This window comes from Chiloscyllium plagiosum, unplaced genomic scaffold (assembly GCF_037043375.1).
Source record: "Chiloscyllium plagiosum isolate Xiang-an unplaced genomic scaffold, Cpla_swu_hap1 HiC_scaffold_42, whole genome shotgun sequence".
In the NCBI taxonomy this organism is placed as follows: domain Eukaryota; kingdom Metazoa; phylum Chordata; class Chondrichthyes; order Orectolobiformes; family Hemiscylliidae; genus Chiloscyllium; species Chiloscyllium plagiosum.
This window is the reverse complement of record NW_028270180.1, coordinates 18,443,758-18,468,227: the sequence shown is the minus strand read 5'-3', so window position 1 is coordinate 18,468,227 and position 24,470 is coordinate 18,443,758. Positions and strand designations below refer to the sequence as shown.

Below are 24,470 nucleotides of genomic sequence, written 5' to 3'. Positions count from 1 at the left end.
CTGGTGCTGTGAGGCAGCAGTGCTAACCACTGGGTCATTGTGCCGCTGATACAAAGTTGTTAGAAAATTTTTTCTTTGAGTAAAATCTCAGGTTTTGTCCCCAGCTTGGAGGATTGAGAATATGACCTGCTCACTGCACTTTAGGACAGATATCGAGGTGAGGTAATGCTGCAGAGTTTTTTCAAAAAGTTCATTCACAGAATGAGGACGTCACTGGCTAGACCCGCATTTATCACCCATCCAGATAAGGTTGCTGTGGGTCTGGAGTCACATCGAGGCCAGACCAGGTAAGGATGGCAGTTTCCTTCCCCACAGGACATTAGTGAACCAGACAGATTTTTCCCACAATCAATAATGGAATCATTGTTATCAATAGATTCTTAATTCCAGATATTTTGAATTGAATTCAAATTCCACCTTCTGCCATGGTGGGATTTGAATCTGGGTCCCCTGAATGTTAGCTGGATTACCAGTCATAGAGATGTACAGCACAGAAACAGACCCTGCGGTCCAACTCATCCATGCTGACCAGTATCCCAAACTAATCTAGTCCCATTTGCCAGTACTTGGTAAACATCCCTCTTAAATCCTTCCCAAATGATAATACCACCAGCCCATTGCCTCTCCTAAACATGAAAGCTCCCAGTTCTGAAAGACCTCAGTTAGTTGACAATGCAGTTGGGATGGTTGTTCTTGTGGTAGAAGTTGAGGAGAAATGGCTTTGGATGTGGAAAGGGTGAGGTAGGGAAGCTGGCTAACCAGAAGACAGATTGAAGGTGATTGGCGAAGGAGTCCGAAACGACCGGGAATTGGCATGCTGTTGCCTCCAATGGGATAATTGATTGGCTGTGGAAATGCTTATATTATCTCTTAACATAAAACGCAGGGCTCAGAATGATGCTGAGCATCAGTGAACACCCTCAATTCTGACATGCAGATGAAGGCACGGCAATTAGAGCTACTGAAGATAATTAGGCCTTGGATACTACCCTGAGGAACCCGGAACAGGGGCTCTGGTGCAGATGTGGTGTCCCTACCTCTGAGCCAAAAGGCCCGAGTTTAAGCCCCATCTGCTCCAGAGGGGTGCCATAACATCTCTGACAAATTGATTAAGCGCACCAAGAGTTGAATTTAACCTCACCATCTTAAGATTTGCCTCTTGTCTCTGCTGATGCCTCCCAGTTCAGTGTCACATTTTGTTTGGTGTTTCTATGAAGCAGCTTAGAATGTGTCTTCAAAAACTGCATGGATGCAAGTTGTTGGAGGATGGACAAGTCCTCTCCAGAGATTGGTGGACTGTGGCAGGAGGATTTGTTCTGGAGTACAGTTCAACAAGTATGCACCACCAGCAGTATTCAAACAACCCTGTGGTCCCCTTGCATCGGCATTTTCATAACACGTTATCCTGCCAGCAAAGCTGATTTCTGGGTCACAAAATCTGTAATTAGTTGGGAAAATTAACTTTGTGGTAGGTACCATCAATCATTACGCTTTGGGTTTCATGTGCGTGTGGTGGACGGTGGTTGGGAACTTGCAAAAAGTTTTATACTCAAGTTGGTTGTGGTGTTAGTTGTATCGGTGACGATCGGGGAGATTGGTTGGAGAGTTTAGCAAAGGGACGACAAAACAATTGGCAGTTATTGGGGGCTTTCTTGAAGTTTGACAGGAGTGTTACTCGTATATTACTGAAGAGACATACTTTGTCAAAACATCTCGTCTCGCGATCAGCAGGACAAGTCACAAGAATACCACTTCAAGGAGAAAAGCCAACATTTAGACTAGAGAAGATGAAAGTGCGAATTGTTTGGCAAATGGAAGGTGATGCGGAGAATGCGCAACTGATGATGGTTGGCAGTTAACTGCCAGATTTTATTTAAATGTTGAACTAGGCAGATTAACTCTGACTCACATTGGTTAGGGCGTAATGCTGAGAAAGGAGCCAGTGAATTGCTGTTATCTCTGTTCTTTTGAACCAGGCCCTGTAAGTGTACTTGTTCTGTCTGCCTACAAAGAGCAGGGCCCTGTGTAATTTATATATATATATATACAAGCAAGCGCACTGCACTCTGAACTGGATGGTCAGTCCTGCATTGGTGCCTGTGTAATTCTTTGTGCACTTGGGATTATTCAGCAAGTGTTATGCATACCTAATGAAGGTGGCTATGTTATGAATTTTGCAAGTGAAGTCTTGCTGGCAATGGTCTGTATTATGCTTTTTGGTTTAGATTGTGGCATTAAGATGCTGGTCTTATCTGTAGGATAGCCTTCTTCCTGCCGATGGAAATCCCTTTTCTACTTCCACGGCAAACTCTACGGAGGCTGAATTAATCCAATTTTTATTTTCCTATATGTGAACGGTTCAATGGAAAAAAGATTCCCCCTGAAAGTCTGTGCCTGGCCAAAAACCCTCGGGATTTTGGGCTTAGTCTGTTCATTCTGTCAGAGTGAGGGGTGGGGTCAAATGGCTTTGGCATCCAGTTATTTTCTCAGGTTTGCAGCCACAGGATGTGAGCCTCTGGAAAACGTGAATCTTTCAATTCCCCAAGCAGCAAGGTGTCTGTCTTTACACTGGTTAGGTTGTTACTGAACAGAAGGACCTTCATCCCATTGTACCCGTGCTGGCTCTCTGAATGTGCGAGTCACATGATGCCATGCTCCCTCCTCACCCTGCATTCTGATCCTCCTCAGGGGGTGCTCTCATTCCCTTTTGTGAGTGCATGTGTTGAACCTGCCTTCACCACACTTCCAGGCAATGCATTCCCAGACCCTAACCGCTCGCTGTGCAAAATAGATTTCTCTCCTGTCACTTCGCTGCTTTTGCCAATTGCTTTCAGCCTGTGTCCAAACAGTTTCTGACTCTCGCATTTGTACTGACCCCTCGTGATTCTGAATGTCTCTATCAGGTCTCCTCTCTGTCTTCACACTTCCACGGAGAGCTGTCCCGACCTCTCCTTATCCCGTACAAGATCTCTGCTGACATTGGCTTTTCGTTTCTCTTGCCTTTCACCTTTCTACCTAATGCACCGTTGGCCAATGGGGTCCAAAGGGAGTTCCATTTGTACAAGGCTCTTGTTAGGTAACATCTGGGAGTCAATCAATGTGCGAACCTAGTTATATTTCAGGGTGGGTGCAGCATTGAGAGTGCAGTGAAGGCTCACTAAGGGGAGATCTGGTTCGAGAGAATGTGAAGGGTTTTGTTCAGTGAAATGGTCTTGGGAGTTTCCTGAAAATGTCTAAGGAATCAGAGGATGATCTGACTATACAATGGCGTTAGGCAGTGTACTGTGCCTTTTTTTAAATGAAGAAATGTTGAGACAGAGATACTGAGCACTCTGCTCCAAAGCCAGTAAAGAGCTTGTGAGGCCTTGAGTATTTTCTTAAAGTTGGAACAAAAGAAGCAGTCTGGCTGGGTGGGGTCTAGCTCCCGTAGAACCAGGATTTTTTTTTCAGTTTGAGCTTCAGTAATGGTTGCTGCTGGGGTCTTGAAGCTGGACGTGGAAGCGCTTTTTCCTCTGTCTGTTACAGCTGAAAGCTGGGGGTTCTCTTCCTGCTGTTAGATTGTATGTGAGGCAATCTATTTTACTGAATTTGCCAAGGGTGTGTTTATGGGCTGTTATTATATTGGAACAATTAGTCAGTAATAGTTACTGTGTCTATTATTTTGTTACGTCTTTCGATAGAGTTACAGTGAAGCCAGTTCTTTTATTTTGTCTATATTTTAATCGTAATACAAAAAAAAGTGTTTGGTTTAACATCTAATAGTTTGACCAATTGTATTGCATCTGGAGTTCAACATCTTACACTTACAGTGAAAATAAGATAACGTTAGGGTCTATGCCATCTTCGTCATATATTTTGATTCGGTTTGGTCTTGTCCATCACAGTGGGAAGTGCGAGATTTTCGTTTCCTTCGGTGGTTGAATGGTGATAATTTGACGCAATGAGTAAATGGCTTTGAAGATCAAAGTGTGGAATTTAGATATTTTCTGACGAGTGGCTATTGAGACAGACACGATGATTTCATTCGACAAGTTTTCACGTGTTTGAGAAAGTACAACGTACAAACAAATCCAGAAAGGGGAGCAAATGAGACTTAAGTGGGTAGTTCTAGATAAAACCTTCATGTTTACATGTCGCTATACTGTCAATGACTGTCTCACACAATATGTTTCAGCTTGAACTTCAATTACTAGTGTGTCTGAAGTATATCTTCAATCAGTGCTTCCCAAATCTTTTTGAGGCTTGGAAGTTATGATCCCCTCAGTACAAGCTGAGAGCCTGGGGGGCTGTTAGGGCAGTCAGAGAAAGCTAGAAAATAGGACTAGGTCATTCGGCCCTTCGAGCCTGCTCCGCCGTTCATTCAATATGGCCGATCATCTAACTCAGTCCCCTGTTCTCGCGTTCTTCCCCCAGGCTCTTTGACCCCTTTCGCCATAAGAACTTGGATCTCAGAACCTCAATGTTTTAGATGACAATCCCACTTGAGATCCTAACCCCTCCTCCTCTGTTTGGGATGTTCTGCTTTAGATGTTGATTTGTGAACAAAGCTGTTGATGGGTCCTGTTTGGGTGGAATCTAAAATGGTTGGGGCGTGGAAACTGACCACTTGACCCTCAGCTCTCTGGTGCTTTGGTCAGCTACAACCATCACATCAAATGCCGTTCTACTCCAATCCTCTTTGGAGTAGTTAACTAAATCCTCCCTTAAATTCAGGAGAAAAGTGAAATATTGCAGATGCTGGAAATAGGACATAGAACAGAACAGCACTGGAACAGGCCCTTCGGCCCACGATGTTGTGCTGAACATGGCACCAAATTAAACTATTCCCTTATGCCTGCCCATGGTCCATATCTCTCCATTCCTTGCATATTCATGCACTTCTCTAAAAGCCCCGTAAACTCCCCTATCGTGTCTGCCTCCAGCACCACCCCAGCTCCAGACTCCTACCACTCTATGTTTTGAAAAAAAAACCTGTCCCTCACATCTCCTTTGAACTTTCACCCTCTCATCTGAAATGCATGCCCCACATTATTAGACATTTCACCTCTCAGGAGAAAAATTCTAAAGCTAAAGCAAATGATGCCAGAAATACTGAGCAGGTCAGGCAGCATTCCTGAAGAGCGAGAAGCAGAGTTAACGTGACCTTTGATGAGATTTGAGGAAAGTTTGCGTTGTGATAGATTTGGAGCAGGTGAGAGGAGGTGGACGACAGGAGAGAGTTAATGCTGGAAGGTTTCATGGTTGTGGGCCCAGAGAGTGCTCATGGGAGAAACCAAAGATCAGAAAAACACGAGCAGAGGAGGTGTGAATGGTAGGATATGGAATTGTCTGAAAGGCAGGGAAGAAAATCGAGGGAAAAGAAAATGAACCAGCAACAAAATGGGGAGAGGAAGTCAGTGAATGATGCTTGTTAAATGACTGTCCAAGTGTTTAAGGATTTCCTGAATGAATCTCCACTCCTGGAGCCACAAACTCACTCTGAAAAAGGGAACTGAGCTCTTGTCATTCCTGCTTGGATTGGCACGAAGCAAGCTGTTCTCTGAGTGGATGGACTTACTTTCTGCTTTCCACCCTCTGTACAATCGCTATCTTTTCTCCTCCTTTGGCTCTGGGCACCTTTATAATGTGTTCAACTCATTCTCCTCCTCTGTCTGTCTGCAACATAGAACCAAACATAATTCTCCAACCTCTATCATTTCCAAAGAAGCATCAGATCTGATTCATGGCACGGTGGCTCACTGGTTAGCACTGCTGCCTCACAGCACCAGGGTTCCAGGTTCGGTTCCAGCCTCAGGCAACTGTCAGGTGAATTGGCCATGCTAAATTGCCCGTAGTGTTAGGTACATTAGTTAGAAGGAAATGGGTCTGGGTGGGTTACTCTTCGGAGGGTCGGTGTAGACTGGTTGGGCCGAAGGGCCTGTTTCCACACTGTAGGGAATCTAATCTAATCAAATCAAAACATTCCTCTCTGCACAGACCCATTGAGTTTCTTGAACACCTGTTTATTTTCATGTAAGTTTTCCTCCTTCCCTGGTCCAGATGGAGATCCATGTGCTCTGACTGGACGTTGTCTTCCTACCCTCTCTGAGATTTTCTATAACTCTCTGATTCCGACTGTGAGGCACGATTGCTGCCTGGTTCAGTGTTCTGGCAGTGGGGAGAGATTTCCGATGTTTCTCATGAATGGATTGTTCTCGGGCGAGGGAGGGTAATGTGGGGTCAATCATGCCCTTTCCCAAAGGCGATGTCAGCTTTCAGATGGCTTCTTCCCATGAGGGCTGGGAGCTGAAGCAGCTCGCTGAAAAGACAAGAGAGAGACATGACTCTGTCCAAAAGGAGGAATTCCAATGCTCAGTGCACACTGTGGTTGCTTGCCAAAAAAAACGCCCAGGACTGCTCTTGGTTGAAGCTGAACTTTTAACCCAAACTTGCAGTTCACAGAATTGCTCCAGCTCAGAAAGAGGCCATTCAGCCCATCGTGCTTGCACTGGTTCTCAGAATCCCAACAGTGCAGAAAGAGGCCTTTCATGCAGCGAGTTCACACCAACCATCCAAAAGGCATCCCACCCAGCCCCTCCACCCTATCCCCATATTTTCCCATGGCTGACCCACACATCTCTGATCACTATGGGAAATTTAGCATGGCCAAGCCACCCTAATCTGCACGTCTTTGGACTGTGGGGGGAAACCCACGCAGACACGGGGAGAATGTGCAAACTCCACACAGACAGTCACCCAAGGGTGGAATCTAACCTGGGTTCCTGGCGCTGTGAGGCAGCAGTGCTAGCCACTGTGCCATCCCTAGGGTTAACTGCTGAGTGGCAATCTCATGCCCTTTCTCCATATCCCAGCACATCATTTCTAACAAGAAATCATCCAGTGCCCCTCTTGAATGTCTCAATTCAACCTACCTCCACCACATTTCCAGGCAATGCATTCCACACCAGAGCTATTCACTGAGTGTCATAAAGTCACACTGCGCAGAAACAGACCCTTTAGTCCAAATGGCCCATTTACATGTATTTGGCCCATATCCCTCTAAACCTTTCCAATTGGGGCAGCATAGTGGCTCAGCACTGCTGCCTCATAGCGCCAGGGACCCGGGTTTGATTCTACCAACTGTCTGTGTGGAGTTTGCACATTCTCCCCGTGCCTGCAAGGGTTTCCTCCTACCATCCAAAGATGTCAGGTCAGGTGAATTGGCCATGCTAAACTGCCCATAGTATTAGTCAGGGGTAAATATAGGGTAGGGGCATGGATCTGGGTGGATTACTCTTCGGAGGGTCGGTGTGGACTTGTTGGGCTTAAGGACCTGTTTCCATACTATAAGGAATCTAACCTAAAAAAGTTGATGTACCAGTCCAAATGTCTATTAAATCTTGTATCTGTACCTGCCTCTACCATGTCCTGTGACAGTTTATTCCATACATATCCAACGCTCCGTGTGAAAATGTTGCCCGTTTTAAATCTTTCCCCGTTCACCTTGATCTTGTGCCCTCTACTTTTGGACTCCCCCATCAGGGGAAAAGACCTTTGCTATCCACCTTATCTATTCCCCTCATGTTCTTTTAACCTCCATAAGCTCACCCCTCAGTCTCCTACACTCCAGGGAAAAGAAATCCCAGCCTCTCCTGCGAGCTCAAACCCTCCAGTCCTGGCGACATCCTTGTAAATCATTTCTGCACCCTTTCCAATTTAATAATATCCTTTCTAAAGTAGTCATGTGTGAATTTTAACTTTCTAAAGTAGGGTGACCAGAATTGTCAAAAAACAAATGAGGACTGCAGATGATGGAGATCAGAGTCGAGAGTGTGGTGCTGGGAAACCACAGCAGGGCAGGCAGCATCCGAAGAGCAGGAGAATCGACATTTCCAGTGCCACAAGTTTCGACTCTCATCTGCAGTCCTCACTTTATGCCCGAAATGTCGATTCTTCTGCTCCTCGGAAGCTGCCTGACCTGACCAGAATTGTAGTCAGTATTCCAAAAGTGGCCTAACCAATGTCTTGTACAAGCTGTAGCATGATATAATTACATTTACTTTACTTGCACATTACTTTAAATCTATGCCTTCTCATTTTTGTTTTCTTTTACAATTGGGAGCAGCTTCCCCCATGTACTCCTGTGCAAGCCACAGTCCAATACTTCTCCCAATATGTGCAGATTTGAGAAGTTAAAGTCGTAACCAATGTAGTTCTCCCAAAAATAAGTCACTTTCCTCTCATTCTCAAAAGCACTAAACGTTGTTCGATTATAAACAAACGAGAAAACAAGAATTGCTGGAGAAACCTAGCAGGCCTGGTAATATCTGTGTGGAGAGAAAGAGACTGCGGCTTGAGCCCTCTTTCCATTCCCCAGAACATACCTCCTCCGAGTTCTGAAGAAGGGCCACTGGACTTGAAATGTTATCTTTGTCTCTCTCTCTCCACAGATGCCACCAGATCCACCAAGCCCCCCCCCCCCCCCCCCCCCCTTGCGACCCCAGTCTTTCAGATCTCCAACACGCGCAGTTCGTTGTTTTATTGTTCAATTGCCAACTGAGCTCCTTTCAAATATAGAAGCCATTTGGGCTTGGAAGATCGCTTTGGAGAGCACTTCCTGTGTGCTTCACTGATAGGAGGGAAAAAAAGTCTTAAAAACCTAATCCTACAATTTTTGTTCCTTTGAATCCTGCCCTCAAAAAATGACCCAGCGCATTTAGTTAGTGATGGGCGACAAATACTGGCAATACTCACGTCCCTGTGAGGAATTAAAAGATGGCACTGAAACTGGCCTGCTCTTTATCACATCACTTTGTGGGAGGTAACAGCGTGCAAACTGGTTGTCAGATTCCACAAAGTGCGCACCACTCTTCAAACAACTCTTCAAAAAAAAGTATTTATTGGCTATATCATAGATTGGGAGAAAGTGAGGACTACAGATGCTGGAGATCAGAGTCGAGAGTGTGTTGCTGGAAAAGCACAGCAGGTCAGGCAGCATCCGAGGAGCTGGGGAATAGACGTTTCGGGCATAAGCCCTTCATCAGGAACATTCCTGAAATGATGATTCTCCCGCTCTTTGGATGCTGCCTGACCCACTGTGCTTTTCCAGCACCACACTCGATATTGTAGATTGGGATTTTTTGAAAAGGTACTAGTTAAATGCACCTTCTTTCTAGAACAAACCTGCAGTGGCTCATTTGATTTGAATCTCCCTAACTAGCAATTTTTGTCTCCTATGTAATCCCCTGATGTGAGACTAATTCTTACCCTTTAAGATTCATCTATTCCCCTTGTGTCTCACCCTGCAAGGAGTATTGAGTTGGATGTACCTCTTAGTTGGTGATTGTGTTAATTGTTAGTCAGATGGATTGCTGTGAATTCTTTTATTTCAGTTGGGAATAAGATGACTTAAGGGAGCTGATTGTTCTCAGTTCCAAGCTTTTATCTAATCCCTTCTTGAAGCATCGACACATCTGTTTTCAAAGGTTGTGGTCAATGAGGTTTGAAGCGAGTGCGACAGAATCTGGGCAAGGCATAGGTGGATGATCGCTTGTCTTTTAATCCAGCGTCCAAGGTGATGTTCTGGTGACCTGGGTTTGAATCCTGTCACGGCAGATGGTGGAATTTAAATTCAATAAAAATCTGGACTCTAGTCCATTGCTGACCATGAATCCATTGTCGATTGTTGGAAAAACCCATCCGGTTCACGCATGCCCTTTACTGTGGAAAACTGTCTGGTCTGACCTACGTGTGGCTCCAGTCCCACAGCATTGTGGTTAACTTAACTGCCCTCTGGGAAAATTAGGGCAATAAATACTGGTCCAACCAGTGATGAATAATTAAAAAGAATTGAGCATCACCGCGATGTATTGATCTGCTTAAAATTATTGGGTGCTGATCTTTGTCGAGCAGGGAGAGCAAATGCAGATCATGCTTGGGCCACAAGATGGGTTCAAGGCCAGCGTTGCTCTTGGCAACATGGCGTAACTCTCTGAACTTGAGAAAATTGACCTGTTTCTACAGAGTGAGCGAATATTCAAACAGAGCACATTATCAGAGCTTTATGGAAACTTTAATGAAAAATCGGGTTGGATTATTACACACTGACATAAAATCAATGGGAGTTATCACTGCCTGTGCGTGTGCTTCTATTCACAGACTGTAGAATTACTGTAGCGCAGAAAAAGGCCATACTGCTATCGTTGCTATGCTAGCTGTCCGAATGAATACTTTCAGGAGTCCCATTCCCCTGCTTTCTGCCCATGACCTACATATTCTGTCTTTGTGAAATGATATTCAAACTGTGTTTCAAATAGAAATGTGTTCCCTACGCACTCTCACAGGCTGTACTTTCCAGATCCTTAAAACCTGCTGCACAAAAATATTTTTTCTCAAATTGTTTTTACTTCTTTGACCAATTATTTTCAATCCATGCCGTCTTGTTCTTGATGCTTTGACAAATGACAACAGTTTCCCTCCCTGTTGGTTCTGCCTTTATGGTTTTCAATACTCCTGTCTGATCTCTGAGTTGTTCACCCCTGGCTGTTTTGAACTGGATTGAAAATTACCTGACTGGCAATGATAGGATGCTTTGAAGGTCTGGATCAAATAAACTTGTTGGACTATAACCTGCTATCGTGTGCCTTTTGACTCTCGCTTTTCCTTACAGCTTTTCTTAAATAATGGCACCATGTTAGCCAACCTCCAGTTTTCTGGCACCTCACCCATGGCTATCGATGATACAAGTATCTCAGCAAGGTGAGGGGATACTTAATGAATTGCAGGACCTGGATACCTTACAGGAACAGAGGAATCATGGGCCATTATTCACAAATCGCTGAAGTCAGCAGAGCATGCGAATAGGATAGTTAAGGCGGCATATGGGACACTTGCTTTCATAAGTCATGGCATAGAGTATAAGAGCAAGGAAGTAATGTTGGCGTTGCACAGGGTGTTGGTTTGGCCACAGCTGGATAATGTGTGCAGTTCTGGTCACCTCACTACAGGAAGGATGGGATAACAGTAAAGGGGATACAGAGGAAGTTCACCAGATGTTGCCTGGGATGGAGAGACTGAGCTATAAGGAGAGACAAGATAGGCTTGGATTGTTTTCTTTAGAGCAGAAAAGACTGAGGGGGGGTGGTGACATGACTGAGGTGTCTAAGATTATGAAGGGTATGGACAGGGGCAATAGAGAGCAGCTGTTCCCCTTGGTTGAGGGGTCAGTCACAAGAGGGCATAGTTTTAGGGCAAGGATCAGGAGATGGGTAAATTTGAGGAAATCTTTTTTTCACAGCAGGCGGTTGGAATCTAGAATATGCTGCCCAAGGAGGTCGTGGAGGCTGGAAACATAACAACCTTTCAAAAGATATTTGGACAAGCACTTGAAAGATCATAACACTCAAGGATATGGAGCAAGTGCAGAGAACTGGGGTTAGCGCACCTTTTGTGATAGTTTTGACAGTGCAGACTTGATGGGCCAAAGGGCCTTTTCTGCACTGTTTGGCTCAATGAATATTTTTTATCATTTATTCATTCACGGGATGAGGATGTCACTGCCTAGGCCAGCATTTATTGCCCATCCCTAATTGCCCAGAGGGCAGTTAACAGTCAACCACATACCTGTGGGTATGGAGTCACATGTAGGCCAGACCCAGGTAAGGATAGCAGTTTGCTTCCCTAAAGAACATGAGTGACCCAGATGGGGTTTTCCAACAATTGACAATGGTTTCATGGTCATCATTAATTCCAGATTTTTATTGAATTTAAATTCCACCATCTGCTGTGGCGGGATTCGAACCCAGGTCCTCAAGTCATCACGAATATGTGTGGCCTCTCCTTCTAACTCGAGCCTTCCAGCCTCAGGGAACCGAGATAGAAAACCCGTGAAGAAAACGGAGATGAAATATGAGTGAATGTCCTGAAGACGAGTGGGACCAGACTCGCGACGTTAGATCGGTTTCTTTCTCTCCACAGATGCTGCCAGACCTGCTGAGTTTCTCCAGCACATTGCGTTGTGTTTCTGACTCCACCCTCTCCACCCTTTGAACTCAGACTCTGTTCTGGTATTGCTGGCCACAGTCCGGGCTCTGTGTGGAGCAGAGTTATTTTTGGAATTGGCGCGTGGTCCCACCACTGCTGCTCTGGCCTGTCCCTTTTGGCCGGGATGTCATCGGAAGTCTTGCTATTTTTATTGGACAGGTAGTCGGATGAGGGAAGAGCTCAACGTATGCCATAAAAAGAGCTCACGTTAAATCATCAGGAGCAGTGCCATCAATTTTGCCAGTCAGTGGATATCAGATAGCACCTCCCTGCCCCACCAGCGCTTGCTGTGCTGTCATCGTTGTGGGAAGAGTCTCAGCATTTTAATGACGGATAGGAAGCTGCAGGGGGAGAAATGGGCATTCCTCAAGATACTTGAACATTTGGCCATCTCTGAGGAATTAAAGGATTTTTCTTTCCACTACAACTGTCTCTTCTTCCCCTCTCCGCGCCCCCCCCCAACTCGCCCCTAAAATTTCAGCCACTGCCCTTTAGCTCTGGCAGAATCTAAAACATTCAGCAATTTCGAGCACTTGGACGGTGGGGGAGGGAGGGATAGTGGATAAAGAATCCTTTCTGTTTGGCTGGGAGCCAGAGATTGCAGTTGGTCCTGTCAGTTTGTGCTTGGGAGAGGGCAGTGAGCAGCAAGATTCCCAGCTCATCCTGGCATTCCCCCAACCCATTGGCAACGATTAATCTCCAGTGTCTTGAAACTAGCCCGGCTTCCTGCAGCTAACTTTTGAATTGAAGCGAGTTTTGATTTGCAGGTTATGTGTCTCCTGAGGCTTCCTTTTATTTCAGATTATTTAGCATCGGCGATGCAGCCTTCGTTAGAAATTTATTTGGTTAGTTTCCATACAGTGTGGAAACGGGCCCTTCGGCCCAACCAGTCCACACCGACCCTCCGACCCAGCCCCATTTCCCTCTGACTAGTGCGCCTAACACTATGGGCAATTTAGCATGGCCAATTCACCTGACCTGCACAGCTTTGGACTGTGGGAGGAAACCGGAGCACCCGGAGGAAACCCACGCAGACACTGGGGGAATGTGCAAACTCCACACAGATGGTCACCCGAGGCTGGAATTGAACCCGGGATCCTGGTGCTGTGAAGTAGCAGTGCTAACCACTGAGCCACCGTGCCACCCTGAGCCTTTTTTCTTTGCTGTTAATTTATTGCTACGGATTTGCCCCTTGCTTGTTGTTACTGATCGGAATTGGAACACTTCCTCCATTTAGCACAAGCAATGTTGGCATCGCTCACTACCAGTGTCGAGTGGGCTGCTGCAAAGTAAATCTCTGCCCACTGTCCTCCAAACAAAGGCCTCATGATTTGATTCAGAGTTGTAGAGGCCTACAAAATGGAGACAGGCCCTTTTGTCTAAAATCGGTCTGTGCCGACCAAAATGTCCATCCAAGCGAACTCCATTTTGATTTTATTATTGTCACGTGTACTGAAGTACAGTGAAATGTATTCATAGAATCCCTACAGTGTGGAAACAGGTCATTTGGCCCAACAAGTTCACACTGACTCTCCAAAGAGTATTCTCACCCAGACCCATTCCCCTATCCTATTACTCCACGTTTACCCTGCCTAATGCACCTAACCTACACATCCCCTGAACACCATGGGCAATTTAGCATGGCCAATTCACCTAACCTGCACATCTTTGGACTGTGGGAGAAAACCCACGCAGACACAGGGAAAGTGTGCAAACTCCACACAGACAGTCACCCGAGGGTGGAATCGAATCCAGGGCCCTGGTGCTGTGAAGCAGCAGCGCTAACCACTGTGCCGCCCTGTCTTATTGTGTTATACAAATGCATCAGGGTAACAGAGCCGAGTGCAGGATACAACTGCTGAGGGGGTGCAGAGAGAGACTGACGTTAACATTAGCATTATCATGGTATTATCACTGGACTGTTAATCCAGGCACCCAGATAATGTTCTGGGAACCAGAGTTTGAACCATACCACGGCACATGGTGAAATTGGAATTCAATAAAAATCTGGAATTAGGAGTCTAATGATGAATCCATTGTCAATTGTCAGGAAAAACCTATCTAGTTCACTCATGTACTTGAGGGAAGAAACCTTACCTGGTCGAGCTAACATGTGAGCACCCTTGGTTAGAGACAAAAAGAACTGCAGATACTGGAATCCATAGTAGACAGGCAGGAGGCTGGAAGAACACAGCCAGCCAGGCAGCATCAGGAGGTGGGGAAGGCAGCATTTTGGGTATAACCCTTCTGCACCTCCTGATGCTGCCTGGCTGGCTGCGTTCTTCCAACCTCACACCTATCTACTTGACGTGTGACCACAGCAATGGTGGTAACACTAAACAGTGTTCTGGGCAATAAATTGTCTGTGACACCCTCTTCCTGTGAATGAACCACCATAAAGTGAGCAGAGCTACGCTAGCTCAGAGCAAAGAGGGGTTGAACAATGAGAGTCCCTATTTCCGCACATCGGGCACCTCAAGTGCTGTAGTTGGTGCTTGTCGATGCCAAATGAGGGATAATTTTCTTTTTATGTACTGCAGCACCCTGCCCATTCGGGATCACCATTCCAAGTGGGCGTCTTGCTGGACGTGAGCAGTCGAGAATGTTCCACCTCTTTGCTCTGATGTGGCACTGATTTGAAGTCTCATAGCCCCCCTTTACCCCTATCATCACTGGCATTTTGTATGCTACCTTGTATCAGAGACACTGCTGGGGCTAGCAGCCGAAGTCTGGGCAGAATGGCCAGCACTTCTTGGCGGTGTCATCCTCCTTACCCAAAGGTAGAAAGTTTGTTTGTGCCGTCCCCAGTGTTAGATTCCTAGGGGACCGCCTTTCCTAAGCTTGGTCTGACCAAGAGTAACCTTTCTACTGGGGTTGGGGGGGGTGGAAGAGAGAGAGAATGGGGGCAGTTGAGAATAGGGGGACAGAGAGAGAGAATGGGGCAGTTGAAGGAGGGGGGTGGGAGAGAGAGAGAGAGAATGGGGGCAGTTGAGGGTGGGGGAGAGAGAGAGAATGGGGGCAGTTGAGGGTGGGGGGAGAGAGAATGGGGGCAGTTTAGGGTGGGGGAGAGAATGGGGCAGTTGAGGTTGAGGAGAGAGAGAATGGGGCAGTTGAGGGTGGGAAAGAGAGAATGGGGCAGTTGAGGGTGGGGGAGAGCGAGAGAATGGGCCAGTTGAGGGTGGGGGAGAGAGAGAGAATGGGCCAGTTGAGGGTGGGGGAGAGAGAGAGAATGGGAGCAGTTGAGGGTGGGGGAGAGAGAGAGAAAGAATTGGAGCAGTTGAGGGTGGGGGAGAGAGAGAGAGAATGGGCCAGTTGAGGTGGGGAGAGAGAGAGAGAGAAAATCGGGGCAGTTGAGGGTGGGGAGAGGGAGAGAGAGAGAATGGGGCAGTTGAGGTGGGAGAGAGAGAGAGAGAATCGGGGCAGTTGAGGGTGGGGAGAGGGAGAGAGAGAGAATGGGGCAGTTGAGGGTGGGAGGGTAGAGAGAGAGAATGGGGCAATTGAGGGTGGGGGGTAGAGAGAGAGAATGGGGGCAGTTGAAGATGTGGGGAGAGAGAGAATGGGGCAGTTGAGGGTGGGGGGTAGAGAGAGAGAATGGGGGCAGTTGAGGGTGGGGGAGAGAGAGAATGGGGGCAGTTGAGGATGGGGGAGAGAGAGAATGGGGGCAGTTGAGGGTGGGGGAGAGAGAGAATGGGGGCAGTTGAGGGTGGGGGAGAGAGAGAATGGGGGCAGTTGAGGGTGGGGGAGAGAGAGAATGGGGCAGTTGAGAGTGGGGAGAGAGAATGGGACAGTTGAGGGTAGGGGGTAGAGAGAGAGAATGGGGTCAGTTGAGGATGGGGGAGAGAGAATGGGGGCAGTTGAGAGTGGGGGAGAGAGTGAATGGGGGCAGTTGAGAGTGGGGAGAGAGAGAGAGAGAATGGGACAGTTGAGGGTGGGGAGAGAGAGAATGAGGCAGTTGAGGGTGGGAGGGTAGAGAGAGAGAATGGGGCAATTGAGGGTGGCGGGTAGAGAGAGAGAATGGGGCAGTTGAGGATGTGAGGAGAGAGAGAATGGGGCAGTTGAGGGTGGGGGGGTAGAGAGAGAGAATGGGGCAGTTGAGGGTGGGGGAGAGAGAATGGAGGCAGTTGAGGGTGGGGAGAGAGAATGGGGCAGTTGAGGGTGGGGTGAGAGAGAATGGGGCAGTTGAGAGTGGGGAGAGAGAATGGGACAGTTGAGGGTGGGGGGGTAGAGAGAGAGAATGGGGCAGTTGAGGGTGGGGGGGTAGAGAGAGAGAATGGGGCAGTTGAGAGTGGGGGGGTAGAGAGAGAGAATGGGGCAGTTGAGGGTGGGGGGGTAGAGAGAGAGAATGGGGGCAGTTGAGGGTGGGGGAGAGAGAGAGAATCGGGGCAGTTGAGGGTGGGGAGAGAGAGAATGGGACATTTGAGGGTGGGGGAGTAGAGAGAGAGAATGGGGCAGTTGAGGGTGGGGGGGTAGAGAGAGAGAATGGGGCAGTTGAGGGTGGGGGGGGTAGAGAGAGAGAATGGGGCAGTTGAGGGTGGGGGGGTAGAGAGAGAGAATGGGGCAGTTGAGGGTGGGGGGGTAGAGAGAGAGAATGGGGCAGTTGAGGGTGGGGGGGTAGAGAGAGAGAATGGGGGCAGTTGAGGGTGGGGGAGAGAGAGAATCGGGGCAGTTGAGGGTGGGGAGAGAGAGAGAATGGGACATTTGAGGGTGGGGGGTAGAGAGAGAGAATGGGGGCAGTTGTGGATGTGGGGAGAGAGAGAGAATAGGGGCAGTTGAGGATAAATAGACAAGGTCTTTTCCCTGGAGTGGTGGGTGTCCAAAGCTAGAGGTTTGGGGTGAAAGGGATAAGAGTTAAAGGAACCTAAGGGCAACTTTTTCATGCAGAGGGTGGTGCATGTGTGGAATCAGCTGCCAGAGGAAGTGGTGGAGGCTGGAACAATTACAACATTTAAGAGGCACTTGGATGGGTATATGAACAGGAAGGGTTTACAGGGATGTGGGCCGGGTGCTGGCAAATGAGACCCGGTCAGAATGGGATATCTGGTTGGACTGAAAGGTCTGTTTCTGTGCCGTATAACTCCATTTACAAGACGATTGGTTTCAGAGCGCCGTTATAGGTGGAAGATTGAAACAGTTACTAGGTCATGCTATAACGCAAATTCACTGTAATGCAATTTGGGATGCTGTTTCTAAAGCGTGAACTTTTAAAATGTGTGTTGACTGTTAAGCGATTACATCACCAACGCTTTAAGTGCTGTTTCCGAAGTACAATTGTTCCATAACACGGGATTGCTCAAGAGCGCAACCCTTGTGTTATAGAAAGACTGTCTGTATGTCAGTGTGATGACCCCTGCAAGGCCCAAGGGGAATCACTCCCTGTGGGTTTCATTGAGGATGAGATCCCTCAGTAACACACAATGTCCTGAGCCCTTTATAAAGCAGACCCAGGCCAGATTGGTTATAAACAGGTCCGGGCAGAGGGCATCATATTTGCCTGCTCCTGTTCCATGGTTATGTTTGATCCCAGATATCCTTGGAGATGGAGCACACAGTGTCCATCAGTGCCCTCGATGCCTTTAGAGAGAGGTGGACACTGCTGGGGGGGTGGGGGGGTAGAGAGAGAGCTGGGTATGTAGGGGGAGATGGAGTGGAATGCTTTATCTCCCCTTCCGATTAAATTTTGATTTCACCCCATTCCTCTCCCTACCACACCTTCCCCACCTCCCCCTTCCCTCTCCCTATCTGCCCTCTATCTACCTCCCCTTCCCCCTACCTCCCCTTCCCCCTACCTCCCCTTCCCCCTACCTCCCCTTCCCCCTACCTCCCCTTCTCCCTACCTCCCCTTCCCCCACCTCCCCTTCTCCCTACCTCCCCTTCTCCCTACCTCCCCTTCTCCCTACCTCCCCTTCTCCCTACCTCCCCTTCTCCCTACCTCCCCTTTCCCTACTTGTCCCTCTCCCTACCTCTCCCTCCTCTTTGCCCCCTTCTCCATTCCTCCTCTACCTCCCCATTCCCTCTCTCCCTTCTCATCCCCTCTCTCCCTCCTCATCTCCCCTTCTCCCTCCCCTATCTCCCCTTCTCCTACCCCATCTCCCCTTCCCCTACCCCATCTCCCCTTCCCCTACCCCATCTCCCCTTCCCCTACCCCATCTCCCCTTCCCCTACCCCATCTCCCCTTCCCCTACCCCATCTCCCCTTCCCCTACCCCATCTCCCCTTCCCCTACCCCTACCTTCCCCACCTCCCCTTCTCCTCTCCTCTCCTCTCCTCTCCCCAGCTCCCCCTCTCCTCTCCCCAGCTCCCCCTCTCTCTGCCTCCCCCTCTCCGCCCCTCCCCTTCTCTCCACCCCCCGTTTCCCTCCACCCCCCCTTTCCCTACCTCCCCCCCTTTCCCTACCTCCCCTCCCCCCCCCTTTCCACTCACCTTCTGATGGTTTGCCTTGCAATGGCTTTGTGTATAAATATTGAATTGCCTACACAAGTGATTGGTGATTGTTAATAGTGTAAAAGAAACAAAAAAAACATGTCTTGGTGATTTGGTGATGGGGGAAGAAAGCATTCAGTTGTGTGGAAGAGCCCTTTCGGGTATGTTTTTTAAAAAAACAAGGTTTGTCTCGGCCTGGGATTAGCCTGTGTATGTCACAAGTTGTGGCTGTATTTAGTATTCAGCAATAAATGACATTCCTTTCCAGTCTGAGTCCCTGAGTTATGACGGTGAACAGCTCCCTCTCTGAGGACAAACTGAAATGTTCAAAGTGTTACCATTGAAGCATCGGAGGAAATCTTTACGACTGTGAAGAGTTTTGATCGAAGTGAGAGGGAACAATTATTGATTTTAAGGTAGCCACTGAGAGTAAAGGGAGAGGTGTAAGCTGAGAGCTGGTACCGATAAGATGGGCCGAACAGTCTTCTGCTAGGTTACAAATGGCAATGAGTCTTCTCTCAAGTTGGAGTAAACCTATTTTTGGTGGACCTGTCTCCGGGCTTGAGCAGAGGGGCAGGTGTTGCCATGGATCAGAGCGTCTGTTGATCTGGGTTGGATTCCTGCAGTCTGCTGTTGTTGCTCTGTGCTGTTGAATGTTTTCGCATTGGCATTCCTGTGCACTTGTGGAGTCAAGTGGTGACATTTCTTCCATTACCCTCGAGATGGTACCAGCGAACCTGACCCAGCCCAGCATTCAGAAGTGGTTAGAGACAAAACAAAACTGCAGATGCTGGAAGGTGGACAGGTAGGAGGCTGGAAAAACACAGCAAGCCAGGCAGCGTCAGGGTTACACTAATTATTTCACAATTTTCCCCATTAACAGGACTCAACATATTAATGATATAATTTAACCGACTCTGTCTTGCCGATAGTTTTATCAGCAGACTTTTCAAATGTGGTATGTAACACAGGTCAGCGCAGACTGGATGGGCCTCTTCTGTGCTGTATCTAGGATCACTGGAGCAGAAATTTGAACCAGGGCCTCCTCACCCAAAGATAGGGACACTACCATTGAGCCTCTTTAGGTCCCTGTAAGCAGTGACTCATTGTGCTTGCTGGTGAGTTGGACGTTTGTCCTTTTGTTTTAACCGTAGGGTTTGAGCAGACATTCCAAGAAGGTTAGAGTGGTGCTGGAAAAGCACAACAGGTCAGGCAGTATCCGAGGAGCAGGAAAATCGACGTTTTGGGCAAAAGCCCTTCATCGGATTGCCCAAAACGTTGATTTTCCTGCTCCTCGGATGCTGCCTGACCTGTTGTGCTTTTCCAGCACCACTCTAATCTTGATTCTAATCTCCAGCATCGGCCGTACCCACCTCTGCCTATTTCGAGGAGATTGCCAGAGGAAATTATTGGGAAAGATTCTGGTATCTGGGATGTTGTTTCTTAGCAACTTGTTAAATCAAGGTGGGGGTGGGGATTCTCTGTTTGACTTAAGTAAAAGAGTAAGTGCTGGAAGTAGCGGTCAGGTCAGACAGTGCCGGGATGAACAAGGTTAATGGTGGGATCGTGTTGTGGTGTTGGCATCTGGAGAAGTGGTGGGCCTTGATTTTGGGAAAACCAGGTTGAACCCATGTGACATTTGAGCAGTAGGGGAAGATGCCTGCGTGTGTTCCCATGGTATCAGGACCCCAGGCTTGGGACTCCCGCCAAGCAACAGCTTCCAACCAATCAGGGAGGAGCTCGGCTCCTCCCGTGCTCAACAGCGCCGTGGAGATGCCAGTGGCTGCTGCTGGAAGGACAGCCTTGGTAACCCACCATCAGGAAGGAACCAGGCCGCAGTCAGGTAATGTTGAGGGGGGAGGGTATTTCTGTGGTTGGAGGTCATGGAGAGAGGTGAGGGGGTGAAGGAAGAGATGGGGGCAGGCCTACCCCAGGCGCCTGATGCCCACTCCCTTGATGGAATTCAGATTGCTGAAGATTGTGAGGCTACCCTCTTGTGGTTTGTGGTCTGCCTTTCTGAGGAAGGATGCTCTTGCCCTTCAGGGAATACAGCGGAGGTTTACTAGTTGAATTCCTAGGTTGGCAGGACTGACATATGAGGAGAGATATCGTCAGTTAGGGTTCTATTCACTGGAGTTTAGAAGAATCAGGAGGGATCTCATGCAAAATTCTGAAACTCGAACAGAACCAGACAGATTAGATGCAGGAAGGATGATCCCACTGTCGGGGATGTCAAGAACTAGGGGTCCTAGCTTAATGATAAAGGATAAAACTTCCAGGATTGAGATGAGGAGAAATTTCTTCACCCAGAGAGTATTGAGCCTGTGGAATTCACTACCATGGAACGTAGTCGAGGCTAGAACAAGTGTTTTCAGGAATAACATAGGTACGGATCGTGTAGCTATAGAGATCAAGGGGTATAGGGGGAGGACAGGGCTGGGATGTTGAGTTCAATTATCACCCCTGGTCGTATTGACCGGGGACTCAGCGCGAGTGTGGAGTTGACACTACAGTCTGTTAGATTAAGATCTAACATTGACAGATCTTAGTGAATGGTGCAGGAGCTTGAGGGGCTGAATGGCCTCCTATTGCTTGTATCTCCAGCGTGTCAACAAAGTGACAACTGTCCATGGGATAATAGGGGCTGGGATGCCACTTGGCCCTTCCTGGTGAAGTTGATATGGCATTGGGATCTGGGTAACCTGCGAAACAGCAGGGGCCTGAGTGCAAGCGTAGTCATAGCAGACAGTACTGGAGTAACTGAGATGGTCTGGCAGCGACTGTGGAGAAAGGACTGGGAAAGCTTCAAAGCTTCTGATTGAGTTCATTATGACTCTCTTCAATGTTAACTCCGTTTCTCTCTCCATAGATACTGCCAGACCTGCTGAGTTTCTCCAGCATTCTCAGTTTCACTGTCAGAGTCCCTGCATTTTGTTTAAAATGTAATTTCTTGATTGGCTCGGTGATATGTACATTCTGCATTTGATATACGCATGAAGAACTCATGTACTTGTTTATTTTTCAATTTCACTCTGTGCGTTGAACTGTCTGGAACACCTTTACTGAAATGGAGCGTACGTTCGACAAAATTGATTACTATCTTCTCTGTTGCACTTTTCATGACCTCCAAGGGCCCCCGACCACTTGTCAGTCGATGAAAACCCTTCCAAAGTGTTGTTCGCTGTTGCAGTGTCGGAAACATGGCTGATGTTCGCACAGGACGATCCCACAGTCAGCAAAACCGCATTGATCAGATCAGCTGCTCTTTGTGATGTGGATTACCGAAATGAAACTGACTCGAATGAAATCAACAGTTGCCCATTTGAAGGGCTTCAGTTGGTGTCAGGGTGGTGCATCCATTCACCAACCCCCCCCCCCCCCCCCCCCCCCCCTCCGCCCGGCCAACCATAAAGCAGACCCTTCGACCCAACCTGTCCATGCTGACCAGGTTTCCCAAACTGGACTAGTCCCATTTGCCTGCACTTGGCCCCTATCCCTCTGAGCCTTTCTTATCCATGTACCTGTCCAAATATCTTTTAAGTGTTGTAGTTGTACCCATCTCTACCCCTAGCAGTTTGTTCCTTGCATGCACCACCCTCCAGGTGAAAATGTTGCCCCTCAGGTGCCTTTTAAATCTTTCCCTCTCTCACCTTTAACCTATTCCCTCTGGTTTTGGACTCCCCTACCCTAGAGAAAGGACAGTTGCTATTAACCTTATCTATCCCCCTTGTGATTTTATAAGCCTCTGTAAGGTCTTCCCTCAGCCTCCCACACTTGACCCTCCAGCCTCAGGGATTTTATAAAACCTCTGTAAACCCTTAGCATCCATGTGTTTGGAAGGTGCTGTCGAAGGAGCCCTGGGGAATTTCTGTTTCCTGACTCGACTGCTGTGTTACCCAAGATAGGCTGCATTACACGCAGCCCTCTGGATTTAACCTCTGGGTAAGAGCTGAGATTTCATAGAAGGGCCCGACTAAATAAAGTAACGGCAGGGGAGAGTCATTTTACTTTGTCATTGAGGACTTTGTCAATGGCGATCTCACTTCCTGTTCTCCTCGCAGGAGCTGGGCGAATGATGTCATTCAGCTGAACACTCTGAGTGATGGTTACAAAGGGTGGCTCTGAAGGAGCTGTACTGTGGGAGCTGGACACGTGCTGGCTTGGCCTTTGTGACTGAATGAGCCGCTGTGTCGGTGCTGGCTTGTTTCCAGGAGATTTACATTGCTAATTACTGCACGCCAGTGAATGAAGGCGACCGGCAAGAGAGTGCAGCCGTGGCTAGCAAGAAGCTGCGTTCGTGATGTTCCCGGGGAGGTGGGGATTGTGGTGGGGGCAAGGGGTGGGCAGTGGGGAGGAGTTTTCGTGAGTGTACATGCCTCCCAACCCGCGGCCCTTCACCTCCTCCCCTCAGCGGGAGAGGCAAGAGTCGGGCCTGACGAGGCAAAGGAATCTCTCACCTCGTTCCTCTCCCGATTGCGAAAAGGTCAGCAGCGGTTAGCACTGCTGCCTCGCAGCGCCAGGGACCCAGGTTCGATTCCAGCCTCGGGCAATTGTCTGTGTGGAGTTTGCACATTCTCCCCGTGACTGCGTGGGTTTCCTCCCACAATCCAAAGATGTGCAGGTTTAGGGGAATTGGCCATAGGAAATTGCCCACAGTGTTCAGGGATGTGTAGGTTAGGCACATTAATCAGGGGTAAATGTAGAGTAATGTGGTAGGGGAATGGGTGGGGTATTCTTCAGAGGGTCGGTGTGGACTTGTTGGGCGAAATGGCCTGTTTCGACACGCTGGGGATTCTATGACTAAGGGTTAGTTGTTGTCAAATCCTGACTGCACTCAGTCAGGAAACCTCCTTTCTCTTTTCGGGAAGGCAGGGATCCAGTCCGTTTCCTGTGGCATATCTGGTCTCGGTCCGAAAGAACGCCGTCAGAAACTATATAAGATCCAGGAGCAGCCCATTCTGTCCGTGCTACCACCCATCTTCCAGCCCTTGATTTCTTGATGTTGAGGGACATGGGAAAGTGGAGATGGAGTGGAAGAGAGCTGCCGTGATATAGCTGCAGGGGACAGCAGGCTCTGGATGGCCAAATGGCCTACTCTGTTTCCTGTGAGCCATGGGTGTGTCGGCTATGGTACCTTAAACACATGTATCTGAAGTTTTCTTTCCAGATTGGATAAAGGGGAGATGATGATAAAGGGGAATTGTCTCTGGGCTCGAGACTCAAAGGCCCGGGCTAATGATTTCTGGTCAGAGGTTCAAGTCCCTCTAGCGGGAGAAATGTAAATGCAATTTAATTAAAATCTGGAACCGAAAGCCAGTGATGATCACCAGAGAATTGTTACCCTGGTTCATGGGTAATAAATGATGGGTGATAAAGTGACACCTACGTCCCATGAAAGGATGGCGTGAGTCAGTACTGCAGGATACAATGTCTCATCAAACATGCACAGTTGCTGAAAGTAGGGAGGGAGTTAATACTTGGGTTTCCCTAAAGCTGTGAGAGGTTGGAGGAGGTCCCTTACATACAGGAACAATTGAAGAGCTTCCTAAACAGCAAACTAATTTGAAGAAATCCTCCTGATTCATACAGGTGGCCGTGTTACATTGGCGCTTGCTATGCATATGCACGCATACATTCAGATGCACACCCACAGGCACACGCATGTACACACGGATGAACGGTCATGCAGATGCACACACACGCATGCACATGCGCACAGAAACTTGCACATGTGCACACAGGCATGTCACACACACTCAAACACCCCCCTCCCCCCACACACAAAGACACAGTCACGCACAAACCATGAATGCTAAGCAAGCTAAAATTTTGTTGACTTTGTTTGGTCTGTGTATGACTGAATCCTACACTGATTTTGGAAACCTGTTTGGAACTGTCTTTAGCTGCAACATGCGCATGAAGTGAAACATTGTGTCGGGTCTGATCTTTTCTAAGAGTGCAGGTTCATAGCTCCTTGAAAGTGGAGGCGCAGGTAGATCGGATCGTGAAGAAGGCGTTTGGTATGCTTTC

At 48.1% G+C, this 24,470-nt stretch overlaps 1 protein-coding gene across 3 annotated transcripts in view; it reads left to right on the top strand.

Annotated features, from left to right (window-relative positions):
• Positions 1-24,470, top strand: part of LOC122542439 (talin-2) — a 354,392-nt gene that overhangs the window by 88,414 nt on the left and 241,508 nt on the right. The window contains exon 1 of one of the 3 annotated variants that reach the window (XM_087982136.1): positions 22,737-22,754. The exons of the other annotated variants lie outside the window; for them this stretch is intronic. The gene's annotated coding sequence lies outside the window, so the exon portion shown is untranslated. Of the gene's footprint in view, positions 1-22,736; positions 22,755-24,470 lie in introns of those variants that run through there. 3 annotated transcript variants of the gene reach the window in all.